The sequence below is a fragment of the Orcinus orca genome, chromosome 3 (genome assembly GCF_937001465.1).
Source record: "Orcinus orca chromosome 3, mOrcOrc1.1, whole genome shotgun sequence".
NCBI classification, from domain to species: domain Eukaryota; kingdom Metazoa; phylum Chordata; class Mammalia; order Artiodactyla; family Delphinidae; genus Orcinus; species Orcinus orca.
Genome location: NC_064561.1, coordinates 40,959,108 through 40,983,875, shown reverse-complemented (window position 1 = coordinate 40,983,875; position 24,768 = coordinate 40,959,108).

The following is a 24,768-nucleotide window of genomic DNA, read 5'->3' as shown; positions in this document are numbered from 1 at the left end:
CTTTCTTGTGAGCTGACCGCAACACCGCAGGATTGCTTCAGGCCCTAATCTGGTTCCGGCACGGCATGCTGAGCCTTTGGTTAATTCCTGTTCCTGGTGGGAAATGAGAGTGAAATTTGCCCGTCCAGACACCTCCAGCTAGTCTCTCATTGGTTCTCCCTATTCCTGTTCATCTTCCGCAGAAATTGCAAACAGGGCCAAACAGGAGTTTAAAGGCACTGACTCTCCAAGTCGGGAGAGTGTTAGTAAAGCGTCTGGAATGTTGCACCCGAGTACCAGGGGACGAGAACTGAGACATACTTGAAGACGTCTCCCGATCACACGGTTGATCATACTCTGGGTTCAACATGCATGTTTTAGCTGAAGGAAGAATCCCTTGAACCTGGAGAGTTGAGACCCGTGGAATGGGTACCATGCAATATGACTTCAAAGGGTCTTCAATTGCTCACCGATCCTCTCCAATCCTATCACTGCTGCGTTTATGCCCCTGTACACACACTTGATTAGCTTTCGGAGACATAGCAATCCATAGGTTTTAAGATACTTACTAGTCAGGTACATTCTTAGGCGTTTAATATGGGGTGTTGAGTCCATTTCGTTGAGCAAGGAGTAGCTCTTGTCTATTACATATTTGGCTTAAGGAACTTTATCTGTGCTCATTTCAATCTCTGATTTTATGCAGCACCCCAACTCACCTTTCCCCTTAAGCAAGCATAAGTTGGTTTTCTAAATTTGAGACCCTGTTCTGTTTTGTAATTCAGTTCCTGTGTAGCCAAGTTTACATTCCGTGTATTAGTGATATCTTATGATGTTTCTTTTTCTGTGTGACTTATTTCAGTTAGAATCATGATACCTGAATCCACTCATTTTCTGCTACGGGCCTGATGACAGAGATATCATTGCTGAGTGATATTGCATTGTACGTAAGTACCACAGCTTCTTTATCCATTTTTCACTTTCTGCGATATTGAACTTGTACCGTAAACGAGGTTCTTGTAAACAGAGCCGTCCCAAACTTTGGGGTGGCTGTGTCTTTTTGATTTTAATTTCCCTAAGCTATAGGACCATAAGTGGAAGTGCCCTAGGCTCTGTTGCTTTGTTTTTTAGATGTTTCAGGAAACACCATACACTTCTCCCGAGTGGCTGTTGGCAATTTACATCCCGCCCATCAGCATAACAAGGCTCCCAGTTCTCCATGGCCTGTCCTGCCTTTCTGGATTTTACACTTTTTTCAGATGGCCCTTTTTTTTTTTTTTTTTTAACATCTTTATTGGGGTATAATTGCTTTACAATGGTGTGTTAGTTTCTGCTTTATAACAAAGTGAATCAGTCATACATAAACATATGTTCCCATATGTCTTCCCTGTTGCGTCTCCCTCCCTCCCACCCTCCCTATCCCACCCCTCCAGGCTGTCACAAAGCACCGAGCCAATATCCCTGTGCCATGCGGCTGCTTCCCACTAGCTATCTACCTTACTGCGTTTGTTAGTGTGTATATGCCCATGACTCTCTCTCGCCCTGTCACAGCTCACCCTTCCCCCTCCCCATAACCTAAAGTCCGTTCTCTAAGAGGTCTGTGTCTTTATTCCTGCTTTACCCCTAGGTTCTTCATGACATTTTTTTCTTAAATTCCATATATATGTGTTAGCATACGGTATTTGTCTTTTTCTTTCTGACTTACTTCACTCTGTATGACAGACTCTAGGTCTATCCACCTCATCACAAATAGCTCAATTTTGTTTCTTTTTATGGCTGAGTAATATTCCATTGTATATATGTGCCACATCGTCTTTATCCATTCATCCGATGACGGGCACTTAGGTTGTTTCCATCTCCGGGCTATTGTAAATAGAGCTGCAATGAACATTTTGGTACATGACTCTTTTTGAATTTTGGTTTTCTCAGGGTATATGCCCAGTAGTGGGATTGCTGGGTCATATGGTAGTTCTATTTGTAGTTTTTTAAGGAACCTCCATACTGTTCTCCATAGTGGCTGAACCAATTCACATTCCCACCAGCAGTGCAAGAGTGTTCCCTTTTCTCCACACCCTCTCCAGCATTTATTGTTTCTAGATTTTTTGATGATGGCCATTCTGACTGGTGTGAGATGATATCTCATTGTAGTTTTGATTTGCATTTCTCTAATCAGATGGCCCTTTTAACCAGGGGGAAGTGAGACTTCATTGTAGTGCAGATTTCCTTTGCAAGCTTGCTTGGTTGGCCAAAAAGGGCGTATGCGTTTTTTCCTGAATATATTCAGGAAAAAACGCATACGCCCTTTTTGGCCAAGTGCATCATTGTGGACGTTCTGCCTCTTTAACTATGCTTTAAATGCAATTCCAGTCTACCTCCTGAAATCGGTTTCCTGCAATTCTGCCCCGCTTTCAAGTCCTCTAGGCAGCCTTACTTCAGTATATTTTTGGACGATAGCTGTCATTTATAACTCTGCAGGTTTGTGAATTACAGTACCCCTGAGCTCCTTTCTTCAACTCGCTTTCTTGTGAGCTGGCTGCAACACCGCAGGATTGCTTCAGGCCCTAATCTCGTTCCGGCACGGCACGCTGAGTCTTTGGTTAATTCTTCCTCCTGGTGGGAGATGAGAGCTAATTTGCCCGTCCAGACACCTCCAGCTAGTCTCTCATTGGTTCTCCCTATTCCTGTTCATCTTCCACAGAAATTGCAAACTGGGCCAAACAGGAGGTTAAACGCACTGACTCAAGTCAGGAGAGTGTTAGTAAAGCATCTGGAATGTTGCACCCGAGTACCAGGGGACGAGAACTGAGACATATTTGAAGACATCTCCCAATCACACGGTTGATCATACTCTGGGTTCCACATGCATGTTTTAGCTGAAGGAAGAATCCCTTAAACCTGGAGAGTTGAGACCCATGGAATGGGTACCATGCAATATGACTTCAAAGGGTCTTCATTCACTCACCGAACCTCTCCAATCCTATCACTGCTGCGTTTATGCCCCTGTACACACGCTTGATTCTCTTTCGGAGACATAGCAATCCATAGGTTTTAAGATACTTACTAGTCAGGTACATTCTTAGGCGTTTAAAATGGGGTGTTGAGTCCATTTCGTTGAGCAAGGAGTAGCTCTTGTCTATTACATATTTGGCTTATGGAACGGTATCTGTGCTCATTTCAATCTCTGGTTTTATGCAGCACCCCAACTCACCTTTCCCCTTAAGCAAGCATAAGTTGGTTTTCTAAATTTGAGACCCTGTTCTGTTTTGTAATTCAGTTCCTGTGGAGCCAAGTTTACATTCCGTGTATTAGTGATATCTTATGATGTTTCTTTTTCTGTGTGACTTATTTCAGTTAGAATCATCATACCTGAATCCACTCATTATGCTGCTACGGGTCTGATGACATAGATTTCGTTGCTGAGTGATATTGCATTGTACGTAAGTACCACAACTTCTTTATCCATTTTTCACTTTCTACCGTATTGAACTTGTACCGTAAATGAGGTTCTTGTAAACAGAGCCGTCCCAAACTTTGGGGTGGCTGTGTCTTTTTGATTTTAATTTCCCTAACCTATAGGACCATAAGTGGAAGAGGCCTAAGCTCTGTTGCTTTGTTTTTTAGATGTTTCAGGAAACACCATACACTTCTCCCGAGTGGCTGTTGGCAAATTACTTCCAACCCATCAGCATAACAAGGCTCCCAGTTCTCCATGGCCTGTCCTGCCTTTCTGGATTTTACACTTTTTTCAGATGGCCCTTTTGACCGGGGGGAAGTGAGACTTCATTGGAGTGCAGATTTCCTTTGCAAGCTTGCTTGGTTGGCCAAAAAGGGCGTATGCGTTTTTTCCTGAATGTATTCAGAAAAAACGCATACGCCCTTTTTGGCCAAGTGCATCGTTGTGGACGTTCTGCCTCTTTTCCTATGCTTTACATGCAACTCCAGTCTACCTCCTGAAATCGGTTTCCTTCAATTCTGCCCCACTTTCAAGTCCTCTTGGCAGCCTTACTTCAGTATATTTTTGGACGATAGCTGTCATTTATAACTCTGCAGGTTTGTGAATTACAGTGCCCCTGAGCTCCTTTCTTCAACTCGCTTTCTTTTGAGCTGGCCGCAACACCGCAGGATTGCTTCAGGCCCTAATCTGGTTCCGGCACGGAACGCTGAGCCTTTGGTGAATTCCTCTTCCTGGTGGGAAATGAGAGTTAAATTTGCCCGTCCAGACACCTCCAGCTAGTCTCTCATTGGTTCTCCCTATTCCTGTTCATCTTCCACAGAAATTACAAACTGGGCCATACAGGAGGTAAAAGGCACTGACTCTCCAAGTCGGGAGAGTGTCAGTAAAGTGTCTGGTATGTTGCACCCGAGTACCAGGGGACGAGAACTGAGACATATTTGAACAGGTCTCCCGATCACACGGTTGATGATACTCTGGGTACAACATGCATGTTTTAGCAGAAGGAAGAATCCCTTAAAGCTGGAGAGATGAGACCCGTGGAATGGGTACCATGCAGTATGCCTTCAAAGGGTATTCATTTGCTCACCAAAGCTCTCCAATCCTATCACTGCTGCGTATATGCCCCTGTACACATGCTTGATTCTCTTTCGGAGACATAGCAATCGATAGGTTTTAAGATACTTACTAGTCAGGTACATTCTTAGGCGTTTAATATGGGGTGTTGAGTCCCTTTCGTTGAGCAAGGAGTAGCTCTTGTCTATTACATATTTGGCTTAAGGAACTTTATCTGTGCTCATTTCAATCTCTGGTTTTATGCAGCACCCCAACTCACCTTTCCCCTTAAGCAAGGATAAGTTGGTTTTCTAAATTTGAGACCCTGTTCTGTTTTGTAATTCAGTTCCTGTGTACCCAAGTTTACATTCCATGTATTAGTGATATCTTATGATGTTTCTTTTTCTGTGTGACTTATTTCAGTTAGAATCGTCATACCTGAATCCACTCATTATGCTGCTACGGGCCTGATGACTTAGATTTCATTGCTGAGTGATATTGCATTGTACGTAAGTACCACAACTTCTTTATCCATTTTTCGCTTTCTGTGATATTGAACTTGTACCGTAAACGAGGTTCTTGTAAACAGAGCCGTCCCAAACTTTGGGGTGGCTGTGTCTTTTTGATTTTAAATTCTCTAAGCTATAGGACCATAAGTGGAAGTGCCCTAGGCTCTGTTGCTTTGTTTTTTAGATGTTTCAGGAAACACCATACACTTCTCCAGAGTGGCTGTTGGCAATTTACATCCCGCCCATCAGCATAACAAGGCTCCCAGTTCTCCATGGCCTGTCCTGCCTTTCTGGATTTTACACTTTTTTCAGATGGCCCTTTTGACCGGGAGGCGGTGAGACTTCATTGTAGTGCAGATTTCCTTTGCAAGCTTGCTTGGTTGGCCAAAAAGGGCATATGCGTTTTTTCCTGAATATATTCAGGAGAGAACGCATACGCTCTTTTTGGCCAAGTGCATCATTGTGGACGTTCTGCTTCTTTTCCTATGCTTTACATGCAATTCCTGTCTACCTCCTGAAATCGGTTTCCTGCAATTCTGCCCGGCTTTCAACTCCTCTTGGCAGCCTTACTTCAATATATTTCTGGACGATAGCTGTCATTGATTACTCTGCAGGTTTGTGAATTACAGTGCCCCTGAGCTCCTTTCTTCAACTCGCTTTCTTGTGAGCTGGCCGCAACACCGCAGGATTGCTTCAGGCCCTAGTGTGGTTCCGGCAGGTCACGCTGAGCCTTTGGTTAATTCCTCTTCCTGGTGGGAAATGAGATTTAAATTTGCCCGTCCAGACACCTCCAGCTAGTCTCTCCTTGGTCCTCCCTATTCCTGTTCATTTTCCGCAGAAATTGCAAACTGGGCCAAACAGGAGGTTAAAGGCACTGACTCTCCAAGTGGGGAGAGTGTTAGTAAAGCGTCTGGAATGTTGCACTCAAGTACCAGGGGACGAAAACTGAGACACATTTGAACACGTCTCCCGATCACATTGTGGATCATACTCTGGGTTCCACATGCATGTTTTAGCTGAAGGAAGAATACTTAAACCTGGAGATTTCAGACCCATGGAATGGTTACCATGCAATATGACTTCAAAGGGTCTGCATTTACTCAACGAACCTCACCAATCCTATCACTGCTGCATTTATGCTGCTGTACACATGCTTGATTCTCTTTCGGAGACATATAAATCCATAGGTTTTAAGATTCTTACTAGTCAGGTATATTTTTAGGCGTTTAATATGGGGTGTTCAGTCCACTTCGTTGAGAAAGGAGTAGCTCTTGTCCATTACATATTTGGCTTATGGAACGGTATCTGTGCTAATTTCAATCTCTGGTTTTATGCAGCACCCCAACTCACCTTTCCCCTTAAGCAAGCATAAGTTGGTGTTCTACATTTGAGACCCTGTTCTATTTTGTAATTCAGTTCCTGTGTAGCCAAGTTTACATTCCGTGTATTAGTGATACCTTATGATGTTTCTTTTTCTGTGTGAATTATTTCACTTAGAATCATCGTACCTGAATCCACTCATTATGCTGCTACGGGCCTGATGACATAGATTTCATTGCTGAGTGATATTGCATTGTACGTAAGTACCACAACTTCTTTATCCATTTTTCACTTTCTGCGATATTGAACTTGTACCGTAAACGAGGTTCTTGTAAACAGAGCCGTCCCAAACTTTGGGGTGGCTGTGTCTTTTTGATTTTAATTTCCCTAAGCTATAGGACCATAAGTGGAAGTGCCCTAGGCTCTGTTGCTTTGTTTTTTAGATGTTTCTGAAATACCATACACTTCTCCAGAGTGGCTGTTGGCAATGTACATCCCGCCCATCAGCATAACAAGGCTCCCAGTTCTCCATGGCCTGTCCAGCCTTTCTGGATTTTACACTTTTTTCAGATGGCCCTTTTGACCGGGGGGAAGTGAGACTTCATTGGAGTGCAGATTTCCTTTGCAAGCTTGCTTGGTTGGCCAAAAAGGGCGTATGCGTTTTTTCCTGAATATATTGAGGAAAAAACGCATACGCACTATTTGGCCAAGTGCATCATTGTGGACGTTCTGCCTCTTTTCCTATGCTTTAAATGCAATTGCAGTCTACCTCCTGAAATCGGTGTCCTGCAATTCTGACCCGCTTTCAAGTCCTCTTGGCAGCCTTACTTCAGTATATTTTTGGACGATAGCTGTCATTTATAACTCTGCAGGTTTGTGAATTACAGTGCCCCTGAGCTCCTTTCTTCAACTCGCTTTCTTGTGAGCTGGCCGCAACACCACAAGATTGCTTCAGGCCCTATTCTGCTTCTGGCACGGTACGCTGAGCCTTTGGTTAATTCCTCTTCCTGGTGGGAAATGAGAGTTAAATTTGTCCGTCCAGGCACCTCCAGCTAGTCTCTCATTTGTTCTCCCTATTCCTGTTCATCTTCCGCAGAAATTGCAAACTGGGCCAAACAGGAGGTTAAAGGCACTGACTCTCCAAGATGGGAGAGTGTTAGTAAAGCATGTGGAATGTTGCACCCGAGTACCAGGGGACGAGAACTGAGACATATTTGAACAGGTCTCCTGATCACATGGTTGATCATACTCTGAGTTCCACATGCATGTTTTAACTGAAGGAAGAATCCCTTAAACATGGAGAGTTGAGACCCGTGGAATGGGTACCATGCAATATGACTTCAAAGGGTCTTCATTTGCTCACCGAACCTCTCCAATCCTATCACTGCTGCGTTTATGCCCCTGTACATGCACTTGATTGTCTTTCGGAGACACAGCAATCCATAGGTTTTAAAATACTTACTAGTCAGGTACATTCTTAGGCGTTGAATATGGGGTGTTGAGTCCATTTCGTTGAGCAAGGAGTAGCTCTTGTCTATTACATATTTGGCTTAAGGAACTTTATCTGTGCTCATTTCAATCTCTGGTTTTATGCAGCACCCCAACTCCCCATTCCCCTTAAGCAAGCATAAGTTGGTTTTCTAAATTTGAGACCCTGTTCTGTTTTGTAATTCAGTTCCTGTGTAGCCAAGTTTACATTCCATGTATTAGTGATATCTTATGATGTTTCTTTTTCTGTGTGACTTATTTGATTTAGAATCATCATACCTGAATGCACTCATTATGCTGCTACGGGCCTGATGACATAGATTTCATTGCTGAGTGATATTGCATTGTACGTAAGTACCACAACTTCTTTATCCATTTTTCACTTTCTGCGATATTGAACTTGTACCGTAAACGAGGTTCTTGTAAACAGAGCCGTCCCAAACTTTGGGGTGGCTGTGTCTTTTTGATTTTAATTTCCCTAACCTATAGGACCATAAGTGGAAGTGCCCTAGGCTCTGTTGCTTTGTTTTTTAGATGTTTCTGAAATACCATACACTTCTCCAGAGTGGCTGTTGGCAATGTACATCCCGCCCATCAGCATAACAAGGCTCCCAGTTCTCCATGGCCTGTCCTGCCTTTCTGGATTTTACACTTTTTTCAGATGGCCCTTTGGACCGGGGGGAAGTGAGACTTCATTGGAGTGCAGATTTCCGTTGCAAGCTTGCTTGGTTGGCCAAAAAGGGCGTATGCGTTTTTTCCTGAATATATTCAGGAAAAAACGCATACGCCCTTTTTGGCCAAGTGCATCATTATGGACATTCTGCCTCTTTTCCTATGCTTTAAATGCAATTGCAGTCTACCTCTTGAAATCGGTTTCCTGCAATTCTGCCCCGCTTTCAAGTCCTCTTGGCAGCCTTACTTCAGTATATTTTTGGACGTTAGCTGTCATTTATAACTCTGCAGGTTTGTGAATTACAGTGACCCTGAGCTCCTTTCTTCAACTCGCTTTCTTGTGAGGTGGCCGCAACACCGCAGGATTGCTTCAGGCCCTAATCTGGTACCGGCACGGCACGTTGAACCTTTGGTTAATTCCTCTTCCTGGTGGGAAAAGAGAGTTAAATTTGCCCGTCCAGACACCTCCAGCTAGTCTCTCATTGGTTCTCCCTATTCCTGTTCATCTTCCGCAGAAATTTCAAACTGGGCCAAACAGGAGGTTAAGGGCACTGACTCTCCAAGTCGGGAGAGTGTTAGTAAAGCGTCCGGAATGTTGCACGTGAGTACCAGGAGACGAGAACTGAGACATATTTGAACAGGTCTCCCAATCTCACGGTTGATCATACTCTGGGTGCCACATGCATGTTTTAGCTGAAGGAAGAATCCCTTAAACCTGGAGAGTTGAGACCCGTGGAATGGGTGCCATGCAATATGACTTCAAAGTGTCTTCAATTGCTCACCGAACATCTCCAATCCTAAAACTGCTGTGTTTTTGCCCCTGTACACACACTTGTTTCTCTTTCGGAGACATAGCAATCCGTACGTTTTAAGATACTTACTAGTCAGGTACATTCTTAGGCGTTGAATATGGGGTGTTGAGTCCATTTCGTTGAGCAAGGAGTAGCTCTTGTCTATTACATATTTGGCTTAAGGAACTTTATCTGTGCTCATTTCAATCTCTGATTTTATGCAGCACCGCAACTCACCTTTCCCCTTAAGCAAGCATAAGTTGGTTTTCTAAATTTGAGACCCTGTTCTGTTTTGTAATTCAGTTCCTGTGTAGCCAAGTTTACATTCCATGTATTAGTGATATCTTATGATGTTTCTTTTTCTGTGTGACTTATTCAGTTAGAATCATCATACCTGAATCCACTCATTATGCTCCTACGGGCCTGATGACATAGATTTCATTGCTGAGTGATATTGCATTGTACGTAAGTACCACAACTTCTTTATCCATTTTTCACTTTCTGCGATATTGAACTTGTACCGTAAATGAGGTTCTTGTAAACAGAGCCGTCCCAAACTTTGGGGTGGCTGTGTCTTTTTGATTTTAATTTCCCTAATCTATAGGACCATAAGAGGAAGTGCCCTAGGCTCTGTTGCTTTGTTTTTTAGATGTTTCAGGAAACACCATACACGTCTCCCGAGTGGCTGTTGGCAATTTACATTCCGCCCATCAGCATAACAAGGCTCCCAGTTCTCCATGTCATGTCCTGCCTTTCTGGATTTTACACTTTTTTCACATGGCCCTTTTGACTGGGGGGAAGTGAGACTTCATTGGAGTGCAGAATTCCTTTGCAAGCTTGCTTGGTTGGTCAAAAAGTGCGTATGAGGTTTTTACTGAATATATTCAGGAAAAAACGCATACGCCCTTTTTGGCCAAGTGCATCATTGTGGACGTTCTGCCTCTTTTCCTCTGCTTTAAAAGCAATTCCAGTCTACCTTGTGAAATCGGGTTCCTGCAATTCTGCCCGGCTTACAAGTCCTCTTGGCAGCCTTACTTCAGTATATTTTTGGACAATAGCTGTCATTTATAACTCTGCAGGTTTGTGAATTACAGTGCCCCTGAGCTCCTTTGTCCAACTCGCTTTCTTGTGAGCTGGCCGCAACACCGCAGGATTGCTTCAGGCCCTAATCTGGTTCCGGCACGGCATGCTGAGCCTTTGGTTAATTCCTCTTCCTGGTGGGAAATGAGAGTTAAATTTGCCCGTCCAGACACCTCCAGCTAGTCTCTCATTGTTTCTCCCTATTCCTGTTCATCTTCCGCAGAAATTGCAAACTGGGCCAAACAGGATTTTAAAGGCACTGACTCTCCAAATTGGGAGAGTGTTAGTAAAGCGTCTGGAATGTTGCACCCGGGTACCAGGGGACGAGAACTGAGACATATTTGAACACGTCTCCCGATCACACGGTTGGTCATACTCTGGGTTCCACATGCATGTTTTAGCTGAAGGAAGAATCCCTTAAACCTGGAGAGTTGAGACCCGTGGAATGGGTACCATGCAATATGACTTCAAAGGGTCTTCATTTGCTCACCGAACCTCTCCAATCCTATCACTGCTGTGTTTATGCCCCTGTACATAGGCTTGATTCTCTTTCGGAGACATAGCAATCCATAGGTTTTAAGATACTTACTAGTCAGGTACATTCTTAGACGTTTAATATGGGGTGCTGAGTCCATTTAATTGAGCAAGGAGTAGCTCTTGTCTATTACATATTTGGCTTAAGGAAGTTTATCTGTGCTCATTTTAATCTCTGGTTTTATGCAGCACCCCAACTCACCTTTCCCCTTAAGCAAGCATAAGTTGGTTTTCTAAATTTGAGACCCTGTTCTGTTTTTTAATTCAGTTCCTGTGTAGCCAAGTTTACATTCCGTGTATTAGTGATATCTTATGATGTTTCTTTTTCTGTGTGACTCATTTCAGTTAGAATCATCATACCTGAATCCACTCATTATGCTGCTACGGGCCTGATGACATAGATTTCATTGCTGAGTGATATTGCATTGTACGTAAGTACCACAACTTCTTTATCCATTTTTCACTTTCTGCGATATTGAACTTGTACCGTAAACGAGGTTCTTGTAAACAGAGCCGTCCCAAATTTTGGGGTGGCTGTGTCTTTTTGATTTTAATTTCCCTAAGCTATAGGACCATAAGTGGAAGTGCCCTAGGCTCTGTTGCTTTTTTTTTAGATGTTTCAGGAAACACCATACACTTCTCCCCAGTGGCTGTTGGCAATTTACATCCCGCCCATCAGCATAACAAGGCTCCCAGTTCTCCATGGCCTGTCCTGCCTTTCTGGATTTTACACTTTTTTCAGATGGCCCTTTTGACCGGGGGGAAGTGAGACTTCATTGGAGTGCAGATTTCGGTTGCAAGCTTGCTTGGTTGGCCAAAAAGGGCGTATGCGCTTTTTCCTGAATATATTCAGGAAAAAACGCATACGCCCTTTTTGGTCAAGTGCATCATTATGGACGTTCTGCCTGATTTCCTATGCTTTAAATGCAATTGCAATCTACCTCCTGAAATCGGTTTCCTGCAATTCTGCACCGCTTTCAAGTCCTCTTGGCAGCCTTACTTCAGTATATTTTTGGACGATAGCTGTCATTTATAACTCTGCAGGTTTGTGAATTACAGTGCCCCTGAGCTCCTTTCTTCAACTCGTTTTCTTGTGAGCTGGCCGCAACACCGCAGGATTGCTTCAGGCATTAATCTGGTTCCGGCACAGCACGCTGAGCCTTTGGTTAATTCCTCTTCCTGGTGGGAAATGAGAGTTAAATTTGCCCGTCCAGACACCTCCAGCTAGTCTCTCATTGGTTCTCCCTATTCCTGTTCATCTTCCGCAGAAATTGCAAACTGGGCCAAACAGGAGGTTAAAGGCACTGACTATCCAAGTCGGGAGAGTGTTAGTAAAGTGTCTGGAATGTTGCACCCGAGTACCAGGGGACGAGAACTGAGACATATTTGAACAGCTCTCCCGATCAAATGGTTCATCATACTCTGGGTTCCACATGCATGTTTTAGCTGAAGGAAGAATCCCTTAAACCTGGAGATTTGAGACCCGTGGAATGGGTACCATGCAATATGCCTTCAAAGGGTCTTCATTTGCTCACCGAACCTCTCCAATCCTATCACTGCTGCGTTTATGCCCCTGTACATGCACTTGATTGTCTTTCGGAGACACAGCAATCCATAGGTTTTAAAATACTTACTAGTCAGGTACATTATTAGGCGTTTAATATGGGGTGTTGAGTCCATTTCGTTGAGCAAGGAGTAGCTCTTGTCTATTACATATTTGGCTTAAGGAACTTTTTCTGTGCTCATTTAAATCTCTGGTTTTATGCAGCACCCCAACTCACCTTACCCCTTAAGCAAGCATAAGTTGGTTTTCTAAATTTGAGACCCTTTTCTGTTTTGTAATTCAGTTCCTGTGTAGCCAAGTTTACATTCCGTGTATTAGTGATATCTTATGATGTTTCTTTTTCTGTGTGACTTATTTCAGTTAGAATCATCATACCTGAATGCACTCATTATGCTGCTACGGGCCTGATGACATAGATTTCATTGCTGAGTGATATTGCATTGTACGTAAGTACCACAACTTCTTTATCCATTTTTCACTTTCTGCGATATTGAACTTGTACCGTAAACGAGGTTCTTGTAAACAGAGCCGTCCGAAATTTTGGGGTGGCTGTGTCTTTTTGATTTTAATTTCCCTAAGCTATAGGACCATAAGTGGAAGTGCCCTAGGCTCTGTTGCTTTTTTTTTAGATGTTTCAGGAAACACCATACACTTCTCCCCAGTGGCTGTTGGCAATTTACATCCCGCCCGTCAGCATAACAAGGCTCCCAGTTCTCCATGGCCTGTCCTGCCTTTCTGGATTTTACACTTTTTTCAGATGGCCCTTTTGACCGGGGGGAAGTAAGACTTCATTGGAGTGCAGATTTCCTTTGCAAGCTTGCTTGGTTGGCCAAAAAGGGCATGTGCGTTTTTTCCTGAATATATTCAGGAAAAAACGCATATGCCCTTTTTGGCCAAGTGCATCATTGTGGACGTTTTGCCTCTTTCCGTATGCTTTAAATGCAATTCCAGTCTACCTCCTGAAATCGGTTTCCTGCAATTCTGCCCCACTTTCAAGTCCTCTTGGCAGCCTTACTTCAGTATATTTTTGCACGATAGCTGTCATTTATAACTCTGCAGGTTTGTGAATTACAGTGCCCCTGAGCTCCTTTCTTCAACTAGCTTTCTTGTGAGCTGGCCGCAACACCGCAGGATTGCTTCAGGCCCTAATCTGGTTCCGGCATGGCACGCTGAGCCTTTGGTTAATTCCTCTTCCTGGTGGGAAATGAGAGTTAAATTTGCCCGTCCAGACACCTCCACCTAGTCTGTCATTGGTTCTCCCTATTCCTGTACATCTTCCGCAGAAATTGCGAACTGGGCCAAACGGGAGGTTAAAGGCACTGATTCTCCAAGTCGGGAGAGTGTTAGTAAAGCATCTAGAATGTTGCACCTGAGTACCAGGGGACGAGAACTGAGACATATTTGAACACGTCTCCCGATCACACGGTTGATCATACTCTGGGTTCCACATGCATGTTTTAGCTGAAGGAAGAATCCCTTAAACCTGGAGAGTAGAGTGCCGTGGAATGGGTACCATGCAATATGACTTCAAAGGGTCTTCATTTGCTCACCGAACCTCTCCAATCCTATCACTGCTGCGTTTATGCCCCTGTACACACGCTTGATTCTCTTTTGGAGACATAGCAATCCATAGGTTTTAAGATACTTATTAGTCAGGTGCATTTTTAGGCGTTTAATATGGGGTGTTGAGTCCATTTCGTTGAGCAAGGAGTAGCTCTTGTCTATTACATATTTGGCTTAAGGAAGTTTATCTGCGCTCATTTCAGTCTCTGGTTTTATGCAGCACCCCAACTCACCTTTCCCCTTAAGCAAGCATAGGTTGCTTTTCTAAATTTGAGACCCTGTTCTGTTTTGTAATTCAGTTCCTGTGTAGCCAAGTTTACATTCCGTGTATTAGTGATATCTTATGATGTTTCTTTTTCTGTGTGACTTATTTCAGTTAGAATCATCATACCTGAATCCACTCATTATGCTGCTATGGGCCTGATGACATAGTTTTCATTGTTGAGTGATATTGCATTGTACGTAAGTACCACAACTTCTTTATCCATTTTTCACTTTCTGCGATATTGAACTTGTACTGTAAACGAGGTTCTTGTAAACAGAGCCGTCCAAAACTTTGGGGTGGCTGTGTCTTTTTGATTTTAATTTCCCTAAGCAATAGAACCATAAGTGGAAGTGCCCTAGGCTCTGTTGCTTTTTTTTTAGATGTTTCAGGAAACACCATACACTTCTCCTGAGTGGCTGTTGGCAATTTACATCCCGCCCATCAGCATAACAAGGCTCCCAGTTCTCCATGGCCTGTCCTGCCTTTCTGGATTTTCCACTTTTTTCAGATGGCCCTTTTGACCGGGGGGAAGTAAGACTTCATTGGAGTGCAGATTTCCTTTGCAAGCTTGCTTGGTTGGCCAAAAAACGCGTATGCGTTTTTTCCTGAATATATTCAGGAAAAAACACATATGCCCTTTTTGGCCAAGTGCATACTTGTCGACGTTCTGCCTCTTTTCCTATGCTTTAAATGCAATTCCAGTCTACCTCCTGAAATCGGTTTCCTGCAATTCTGCCCCGCTTTCAAGTCCTCTTGGCAGCCTTACTTCAGTATATTTTTGGACGATAGCTGTCATTTATAACTCTGCAGGTTTGTGAATTACAGTGCCCCTGAGCTCCTTTCTTCAACTCGCTTTCTTGTGAGCTGGCCACAACACCGCAGGATTGCTTCAGGCCCTAATGTGGTTCCGGCACAGCACACTGAGCCTTTGATTAATTCCTCTTCCTGGTGGGAAATGAGAGTGAAATTTGCCCGTCCAGACACCTCCAGCTAGTCTCTCATTGGTTCTCCCTATTCCTGTTCATCTTCCGCAGAAATTGCAAACTGGGCCAAACAGGAGGTTAAAGGCACTGACTCTCCAAGTCGGGAGAGTGTTAATAAAGCATCTGGAATGTTGCACCCGAGTACCAGGTGATGAGAACTGAGACATATTGGAACACGTCTCCTGATCACATGGTTGATCATACTCTGGGTTCCACATGCATGTTTTAGCTGAAGGAAGAATCCCTTGACCTGGAGAGTTGAGACCCGTGGAATGGGTACCATGCAATATGACTTCAAAGGGTCTTCATTTGCTCAGTGAACCTCTCCAATCCTATCACTGCTGCGTGTATGCCCCTGTACACACGCTTGATCTCTTTCGGAGACATAGCAATCCATAGGTTTTAAGATACTTACTAGTCAGGTACATTCGTAGGCGTTTAATATGGGGTGTTGAGTCCATTTCGTTGAGCAAGGAGTAGCTCTTGTCTATTACATATTTGGCTTAAGGAACTTTATCTGTGCTCATTTCAATCTCTGGTTTTATGCAGCACCCCAACTCACCTTTCCCCTTAAGCAAGCATAAATTGGTTTTCTAAATTTGAGACCCTGTTCTGTTTTGTAATTCAGTTCCTGTGTAGCCAAGTTTACATTCCGTGTATTAGTGATATCTTATGATGTTTCTTTTTCTGTGTGACTTATTTCAGTTAGAATCATCATACCTGAATCCACTCATTATGCTGCTACTGGCCTGATGACATAGATTTCATTGCTGAGTGATGTTGCATTGTACGTAAGTACCACAAATTCTTTATCCATTTTTCACTTTGTGCAATATTGAACTTGTACCGTTAACGAGGTTCTTGTAAACAGAGCCGTCCCAAAATTTGGGGTGGCTGTGTCTTTTTCATTTCAATTTCCCTAAGCTATAGGTACATAAGTGGAAGTGCCCTAGGCTCTGTTGCTTTGTTTTTTAGATGTTTCAGGAAACACCATACACTTCTCCAGAGTGGCTGTTGGCATTTTACCTACCACCCATCAGCATAACAAAGCTCCCAGTTCTCCTCGGCCTGTCCTGCCTTTCTGGATTTTACACTTTATTCAGATGGCCCTTTTGACCGGGGGGAAGTAAGACTTCATTTGAGTGCAGATTTCCTTTGCAAGCTTTTTTGGTTGGCCAAAAAGGGCATATGCGTTTTTTCCTGAATATATTCAGGAAAAAACGCATATGCCCTTTTTGGCCAAGTGCATCATTGTCGACGTTCTGCCTCTTTCCCTATGCTTTAAATGCAATTCCAGTCTACCTCCTGAAATCGGTTTCCTGCAATTCTGCCCCGCTTTAAAGTCCTCTTGGCAGCCTTACTTCAGTATATTTTTGGACGATAGCTGTCATTCATAACTCTGCAGGTTTCTGAATTACAGTGTCCCTGAGCTCCTTTCTTCAACTCGTTTTCTTGTGAGCTGGCCGCAACACCGCAGGATTGCTTCAGGCCCTAATCTGGTTCCGGCACAGCATGCTGAGCCTTTGGTTAATTCCTCTTCCTGGTGGGAAATGAGAGTGAAATTTGCCCGTCCAGACACCTCCAGCTAGTCTCTCATTGGTTCTCCCTATTCCTGTTCATCTTCCGCAGAAATTGCAAACTGAGCCAAACAGGAGGTTAAAGGCACTGACTCTCCAAGTCGGGAGAGTGTTAGTAAAGCATCTGGAATGTTGCACCCGAGTACCAGGGGACGAGAACTGAGACATATTTGAAGACGTCTCCCGATCACATGGTTGATCATACTCTGGGTTCCACATGCATGTTTTAGCTGAAGGAAGATTCCCTTAAACCTGGAGAGTTGAGACCCGTGGAATGGGTACCATGCAATATGATTTCAAAGGGTCTTCATTTGCTCACCGAACCTCTCCAATCCTATCACTGCTGCGTTCATGCCCCTGTACACACGCTTGATTCTCTTTCGGAGACATAGCAATCCATAGGTTTTAAGATACTTACTAGTCAGGTACATTCTTAGACGTTTAATATGGGGTGCTGAGTCCATTTAATTGAGCAAGGAGTAGCTCTTGTCTATTACATATTTGGCTTAAGGAAGTTTATCTGTGCTCATTTTAATCTCTGGTTTTATGCAGCACCCCAACTCACCTTTCCCCTTAAGCAAGCATAAGTTGGTTTTCTAAATTTGAGACCCTGTTCTGTTTTTTAATTCAGTTCCTGTGTAGCCAAGTTTACATTCCGTGTATTAGTGATATCTTATGATGTTTCTTTTTCTGTGTGACTTATTTCAGTTACAATCATCGTACCTGAATCCACTCATTATGCTGCTATGGGCCTGATGACATCGATTTCATTGCTGAGTGATATTGCATTGTACATAAGTACCACAACTTGTTTATCCATTTTTCACTTTCTGCGATATTGAACTTGTACTGTAAACGAGGTTGTTGTAAACAGAGACGTCCAAAACTTTGGGGTGTCTGTGTCTTTTTGATTTTATTTTCCCTGAGCTATAGGACCATAAGTGGAAGTGCCCTAGGCTCTGTTGCTTTGTTTTTTAGATGTTTCAGGAAACACCATACACTTCTCCCAAGTGGCTGTTGGCAATTTACATCCCACCCATCAGCATAACAAGGCTTCCAGTTCTCCATGGCCTGTCCTGCCTTTCTGGATTTTACACTTTTTTCAGATGGCCCTTTTGACCGGGGAGAAGTGAGACTTCATTGGAGTGCAGATTTCCTTTGCAAGCTTGCTTCCTTGGCCAAAAAGGGCATATGCGTTTTTTCCTGAATATATTCAGGAAAAAACGCATATGCCCTTTTTGGCCAATTGCATCATTGTGGACGTTCTGCCTCTTTTCCTATGCTTTACATGCAATTCCAGTCTACCTCCTGAAATCGGTTTCCTGCAATTCTGCCCCGCTTTCAAGTCCTCTTGGCAGCCTTACTTCAATATATTTTTTGATGATAGCTGTCATTTATAACTCTGCAGGTTTGTGAATTACAGTGCCCCTGAGCTCCTTTCTTCAACTCGCTTTCTTGTGAGTTGGCCGCTACACCGCAGGATTGCTTCACGCCCTAGTGTGGTTCTGGCATGGCACGCTGAGCCTTTGGCTAATTCTTTTTCCTGGTGGGAAATGACAGTTAAATTTGCCCGTCCAGACACCTCCATCTAGTCTCTCATTGGTTCTCCCTATTCCTGTTCATCTTCCACAGAAATTGCAAACTGGGCCAAACAGGAGGTTAAAGGCACTGACTCTCCAAGTCGGGAGAGTGTTAGTAAAGCATCTGGAATGTTGCACCCGAGTACCAGGGGACGAAAACTGAGACACATTTGACAAGTTTCCCGATCACATGGTGGATCATACTCTGGGTTCCATATGCATGTTTTAGCAGAAGGAAGAATCCCTTAAACCTGGAGAGTTGAGACCCATGGAATGGGTACTATGCAATATGATTTCAAAGGGTCTGCATTTGCTCACCGAACCTCACCAATCCTATCACTGCTGCGCTTATGCCACTGTACACACGCTTGATTCTCTTTTGGAGACATATCAATCCATAGGTTTTAAGATTCTTACTAGTCAGGTATATTCTTAGGCGTTTAATATGGGGTGTTGAGTCCATTTCATTGAGCAAGGAGTAGCTCTTGTCTATTATATATTTTGCTTATGGAAAGGTATCTGTGCTCATTTCAATCTCTGGTTTTATGCAGCACCCCAACTCACCTTTCCCCTTAAGCAAGCATAAGTTGCTTTTCTACATTTGAGACTCTGTTCTGTTTTGTTATTCAGTTCCTGTGTAGCCAAGTTTACATTCCGTGTAGTAGTGATATCTTATGATGTTTCTTTTTCTGTGTGACTTATTTCACTTAGAATCATTGTACGTGAATCCACTCATTATGCTGCTACGGGCCTGATGACATAGATTTCATTGCTGAGTGATATTGCATTGTACGTAACTACCACAACTTCTTTATCCATTTTTCGCTTTCTGTGATATTGAACTTGTACCGTAGACGAGGTTCTTGTAAACAGAGCCATCCCAAAATTTGGGGTGGCTGTGTCTTTTTGATTTTAATTTCCCTAAGCTATAGGACCATAATTGGAAGTGCCCTAGGCTCTGTTGCTTTGTTTTTTAGATGTTTCAGGAAACACCATACACTTCTCCAGAGTGGCTGTTGGCAATTTACATCCCACCCATCAGCATAACAAGGCTCCCAGTTCTCTATGGCCTGTCCTGTCTTTCTGGATTTTACACTTTTTTCAGATGGCCCTTTTGACCGGGGGGCAGTGAGACTTCATTGTAGTGCAGATTTCCTTTGCAAGCTTGCTTGGTTGGCCAAAAAGGGCGTGTGCGTTTTTTCCTGAATATATTCAGGAAAAAACGCATACGCCCTTTTTGGCCAAGTGCAGCATTGTGGACGTTCTGCCTCTTTTCCTCTGCTTTACATGCAATTCCAGTCTACCTCCTGAAATAGGTTTCCTGCAATTCTGCCCCGCTTTCAAGTCCTCTTGGCAGCCTTACTTCAATATATTTTTGGACGATAGCTGTCATTTTTAACTCTGCAGCTTTGTGAATTACAGTGCCCCTGAGCTCCTTTCTACAACTCGCTTTCTTGTGAGCTGCCCGCAACACCACAGGATTGCTTCAGGCCCTAGTGTGGTTCTGGTATGGCCCGCTGAGCCTTAGGTTAATTTCTCTTCCTGGTGGGAAATGAGAGTTAAATTTGCTCGTCCAGACACCTCCAGCTAGTCTCTCATTGGTTCTCCCTATTCCTGTTCATCTTCTGCAGAAATTGCAAACTGGGCCAAACAGGAGGTTAAAGGCACTGACTCTCCAAGTGGGGAGAGTGTTAGTAAAGCGTCTGGAATGTTGCACCCGAGTACCAGGAGACGAAAACTGAGACACATTTGAACACGTTTCCCGATCACACGATGGATCATACTCTGGGTTCCACATGCATGTTTTAGCTGAAGGAAGAATCCCTTAAACCTGGAGAGTTGAGACCCATGGAATGGGTACCATGCAATATGTCTTCAAAGGGTCTGCATTTGCTCACCGAACCTCACCAATCCTATCATTGCTGCGTTTATGCCGCTTTACACACGCTTGATTCTCTTTTGGAGACATATAAATCCATAGGTTTTAAGATTCTTACTAGTCAGATATATTCTTAGGCGTCTAATATGGGGTGTTGAGTCCACTTCATTGAGCAAGGAGTAGCTCTTGTCTATTACATATTTGGCTTATGGAATGGTATCTGTGCTACTTTCAATCTCTGGTTTTATGCAGCACCTCAACTCACCTTTCTCCTTAAGCAAGCATAAGTTGGTGTTCTACATTTGAGACCCTGTTCTGTTTTGTAATTCAGTTCCTGTGTAGCCACGTTTACATTCCGTGTAGTAGTGATATCTTATGATGTTTCTTTTTCTGTGTGACTTATTTCACTTAGAATCATCGTACCTGAATCCACTCATTATGCTGCTACGGGCCTGATGACATAGATTACATTGCTGAGTGATATTGCATTGTACGTAACTACCACAACTTCTTTATCCATTTTTCCCTTTCTGTGATATTGAACTTGCACCGTAAACGAGGTTCTTGTAAACAGAGCCATCCCAAAATTTGGGGTGGCTGTGTCTTTTTGATTTTAATTTCCCTAAGCTATAGGACCATAATTGGAAGTGCCCTAGGCTCTGTTGCTTTGTTTTTTAGATGTTTCAGGAAACACCATACACTTCTCCAGAGTGGCTGTTGGCAATTTACATCCCGCCCATCAGAATAACAAGGCTCCCAGTTCTCTATGGCCTGTCCTGCCTTTCTGGATTTTACACTTTTTTCAGATGGCCCTTTTGACCGGGGAGCAGTGAGACTTCATTGTAGTGCAGATTTCCTTTGCAAGCTTTCTTGGTTGGCCAAAAAGGGCGTATGCGTTTTTTCCTGAATATATTCAGGATAAAACGCATATGCCCTTTTTGGCCAAGTGCAGCATTGTGGACGTTCTGCCTCTTTTCCTATGCTTTACATGCAATTCCAGTCTACCTCCTGAAATCGGTTTCCTGCAATTCTGCCCCGCTTTCAAGTCCTCTTGGAAGCCTTACTTCAATATATTTTTGGACGATAGCTGTCATTTATAACTCTGCAGGTTTGTGAATGACAGTGCCCCTGAGCTCCTTTCTTCAACTCGCTTTCTTGTGAGCTGGCCGCAACACCGTAGGATTGCTTCAGGCCCTAGTTTTGTTCTGGAACGGCACGCTGAGCCTTTGGTTAATTCCTCTTCCTGGTGGGAAATGAGAGTTAAATTTGCCCATCCAGACACCTCCAGCTAGTCTCTCATTGGTTCTCCCTATTCCTTTTCATTTTCCGCAGAAATTGCAAACTGGGCCAAACAGGAGGTTAAAGACACTGACTCTCCAAGTGTGGTCAGTGTTAGTAAAGCGTCTGGAATGTTGCACCTGAGTACCAGGGGACGAAAACAGAGACACATTTGAACACATTTCCCGATCACACGGTGGATCATACTCTGGGTTCCACATTCATGTTTTAGCTGAAGGAAGAATCCCTTAAACCTGGAGAGTTGAGACCCATGGAATGGGTACCATGCAATATGACTTCAAAGGGTCTGCATTTGCTCACCGAACCTCACCAATCCTATCACTGCTGCGTTTATGCCGCTGTACACACGCTTGATTCTCTTTTGGAGACATATAAATCCATAGGTTTTAAGATTCTTACTAGTCAGATATATTTTTAGGCATCTAATATGGGGTGTTGAGTCCACTTCATTGAGCAAGGAGTAGCTCTTGTCTATTACATATTTGGCTTATGGAACGGTATCTGTGCTACTTTCAATCTCTGGTTTTATGCAGCACCTCAACTCACCTTTCCCCTTAAGCAAGCATAAGTTGGTGTTCTACATTTGAGACCCTGTTCTGTTTTGTAATTCAGTTCCTGTGTAGCCAAGTTTACATTCCGTGTATTAGTGATATCTTATGATGTTTCTTTTTCTGTGTGACTTATTTCACTTAGAATCATCGTACCTGAATCCACTCATTATGCTGCTACGGGCCTGATGACATAGATTTCATTGCTGAGTGATATTGCATTGTATGTAACTACCACAACTTCTTTATCCATTTTTTGCTTTCTGTGATATTGAACTTGTACCGTAAACGAGGTTCTTGTAAACAGAGCCGTCCCAAACTTTGGGGTGGCTGTGTCTTTTTGATTTTAATTTCCCTACGCTATAGGACCATAAGTGGAAGTGCCCTAGGCTCTGTTGCTTTGTTTTTTAGATGTTTCAGGAAACACCATACACTTCTCCAGAGTGGCTGTTGGCAATTTACATCCCGCCCATCAGCATAACAAGGCTCCCAGGTCTCCATTGCCTGTCCTGCCTTTCTGGATTTTACACTTTTTTCAGATGACCCTTTTGACCGGGGGGGCAGTGAGACTTCATTGTAGTGCAGATTTCCTTTGGAAGCTTCCTTGGTTGGCCAAAAAGGGCATATGTGTTTTTTCCTGAATATATTCAGGAAAAAACGCATACGCACTTTTTAGCCAAGTGCATCATTGTGGACGTTCTGCCTCTTTTCCTATGCTTTACATGCAATCCCAGTCTACCTCCTGAAATCACTTTCCTGCAATTCTGCCCCGCTTTCAAGTCCTCTTGGCAGCCTTACTTCAATATATTTTTGGACGATAGCTGTCATTTATAACTCTGCAGGTTTGTGAATGACAGTGCCCCTGACCTCCTTTCTTCAACTCGCTTTCTTGTGAGTTGGCCGCAACACCGCAGCATTGCTTAAGGCCCTAGTGTGGTTCCAGCATGGCATGCTGAGCCTTTGGTTAATTCGTCTTGCTGGTGGGAAATGAGAGTTAAATTTGCCCGTCTAGACACCTCCAGCTAGTCTCTCATTGGTTCTCCCTATTCCTGTTCATCTTCTGCAGAAATTGCAAACTGGGCCAAACAGGAGGTTAAAAGCACTGACTCTCCAAGTTGGGAGAGTGTTAGTAAAGCGTCTGGAATGTTGCACCCGAGTACCAGGGGACGAAAACTGAGACACATTTGAACACGTTTCCCGATCACACGATGGATCATACTCTGGGTTCCACATGCATGTTTTAGCTGAAGGAAGAATCCCTTAAACCAGGAGATTTGAGACCCGTGGAATGGGTACCATGCAATATGTCTTCAAAGGGTCTTCATTTGCTCACCGAACCTCTCCAATCTTATCACTGCTGCGTTTATGCCCCTGTACACACGCTTGATTTTCTTTCGGAGACATAGCAATCCATAGGTTTTAAGATACTTACTAGTCAGGTACATTCTTACGCGTTTAATTTGGGGTGTTGAGTCCATTTCGTTGAAGAAGGAGTAGCGCTTGTCTATTACATATTTGGCTTAAGGAACTTTATCTGTGCTCATTTCAATCTCTGGTTTTATGCAGCACCCCAACTCCCCTTTCCCCTTAAGCAAGCATAAGTTGGTTTTCTAAATTTGAGACCCTGTTCTGTTTTGTAATTCAGTTCCTGTGTAGCCAAGTTTATATTCCGTGTATTAGTGATATCTTATGATGTTTCTTTTTCTGTGTGACTTATTTCAGTTAGAATCATCATACCTGAATCCACTCATTATGCTGCTATGGGCCTGATGACATAGATTTCATTGCTGAGTGATATTGCATTGTATGTAAGTACCACAACTTCTTTATCCATTTTTCACTTTCTGCGATATTGAACTTGTACCATAAACGAGGTTCTTGTAAACAGAGCTGTCCCAAACTTTGGGGTGGCTGTGTCTTTTTGATTTTAATATCCCTAAGCTATAGGACCATAAGTGGAAGTGCCCTAGGCTCTGTTGCTTTGTCTTTTAGATGTTTCCGGAAACACCATACACTTCTCCCGAGTGGCTGTTGGCAATTTACATCCCGCCCATCAGCATAACAAGGCTCCAGGTTCTCCATGGCCTGTCCTGCCTTTCTGCATGTTACACTTTTTTCAGATGGCCCTTTTGACCGGGGGGAAGTGAGACTTCACTGTAGTGCAGATTTCCTTTGCAAGTTTGCTTGGTTGGCCAAAAAGACCGTATGCGTTTTTTCCTGAATATATTCAGGAAAAAACGCATACGCCCTTTTTGGCCAAGTGCATCATTGTGGACGTTCTGCCTCTTTTCCTTTGCTTTAAATGCAATTCCAGTCTACCTCCTGAAATTGGTTTCCTGCAATTCTGCCCCGCTTTTAAGTCCTCTTGGCAGCCTTACTTCAGTATATTTTTGGACGATAGCAGTCATTTATAACTCTGCAGGTTTGTGAATTACAGTGCCCCTGAGCTCCTTTCTTCAACTTGCTTTCTTGTGAGCTGGCCACAACACCGCAGGATTGCTTCAGGGCCTAATCTGGTCCCGGCCCCGCATGCTGAGCCTTTGGTTACCTCCTCTTCGTGGTGGGAAATGAGAGTTAAATTTGCCCGTCCAAACACCTCCACCTAGTCTCTCATTAGTTCTCCCTATTCCTGT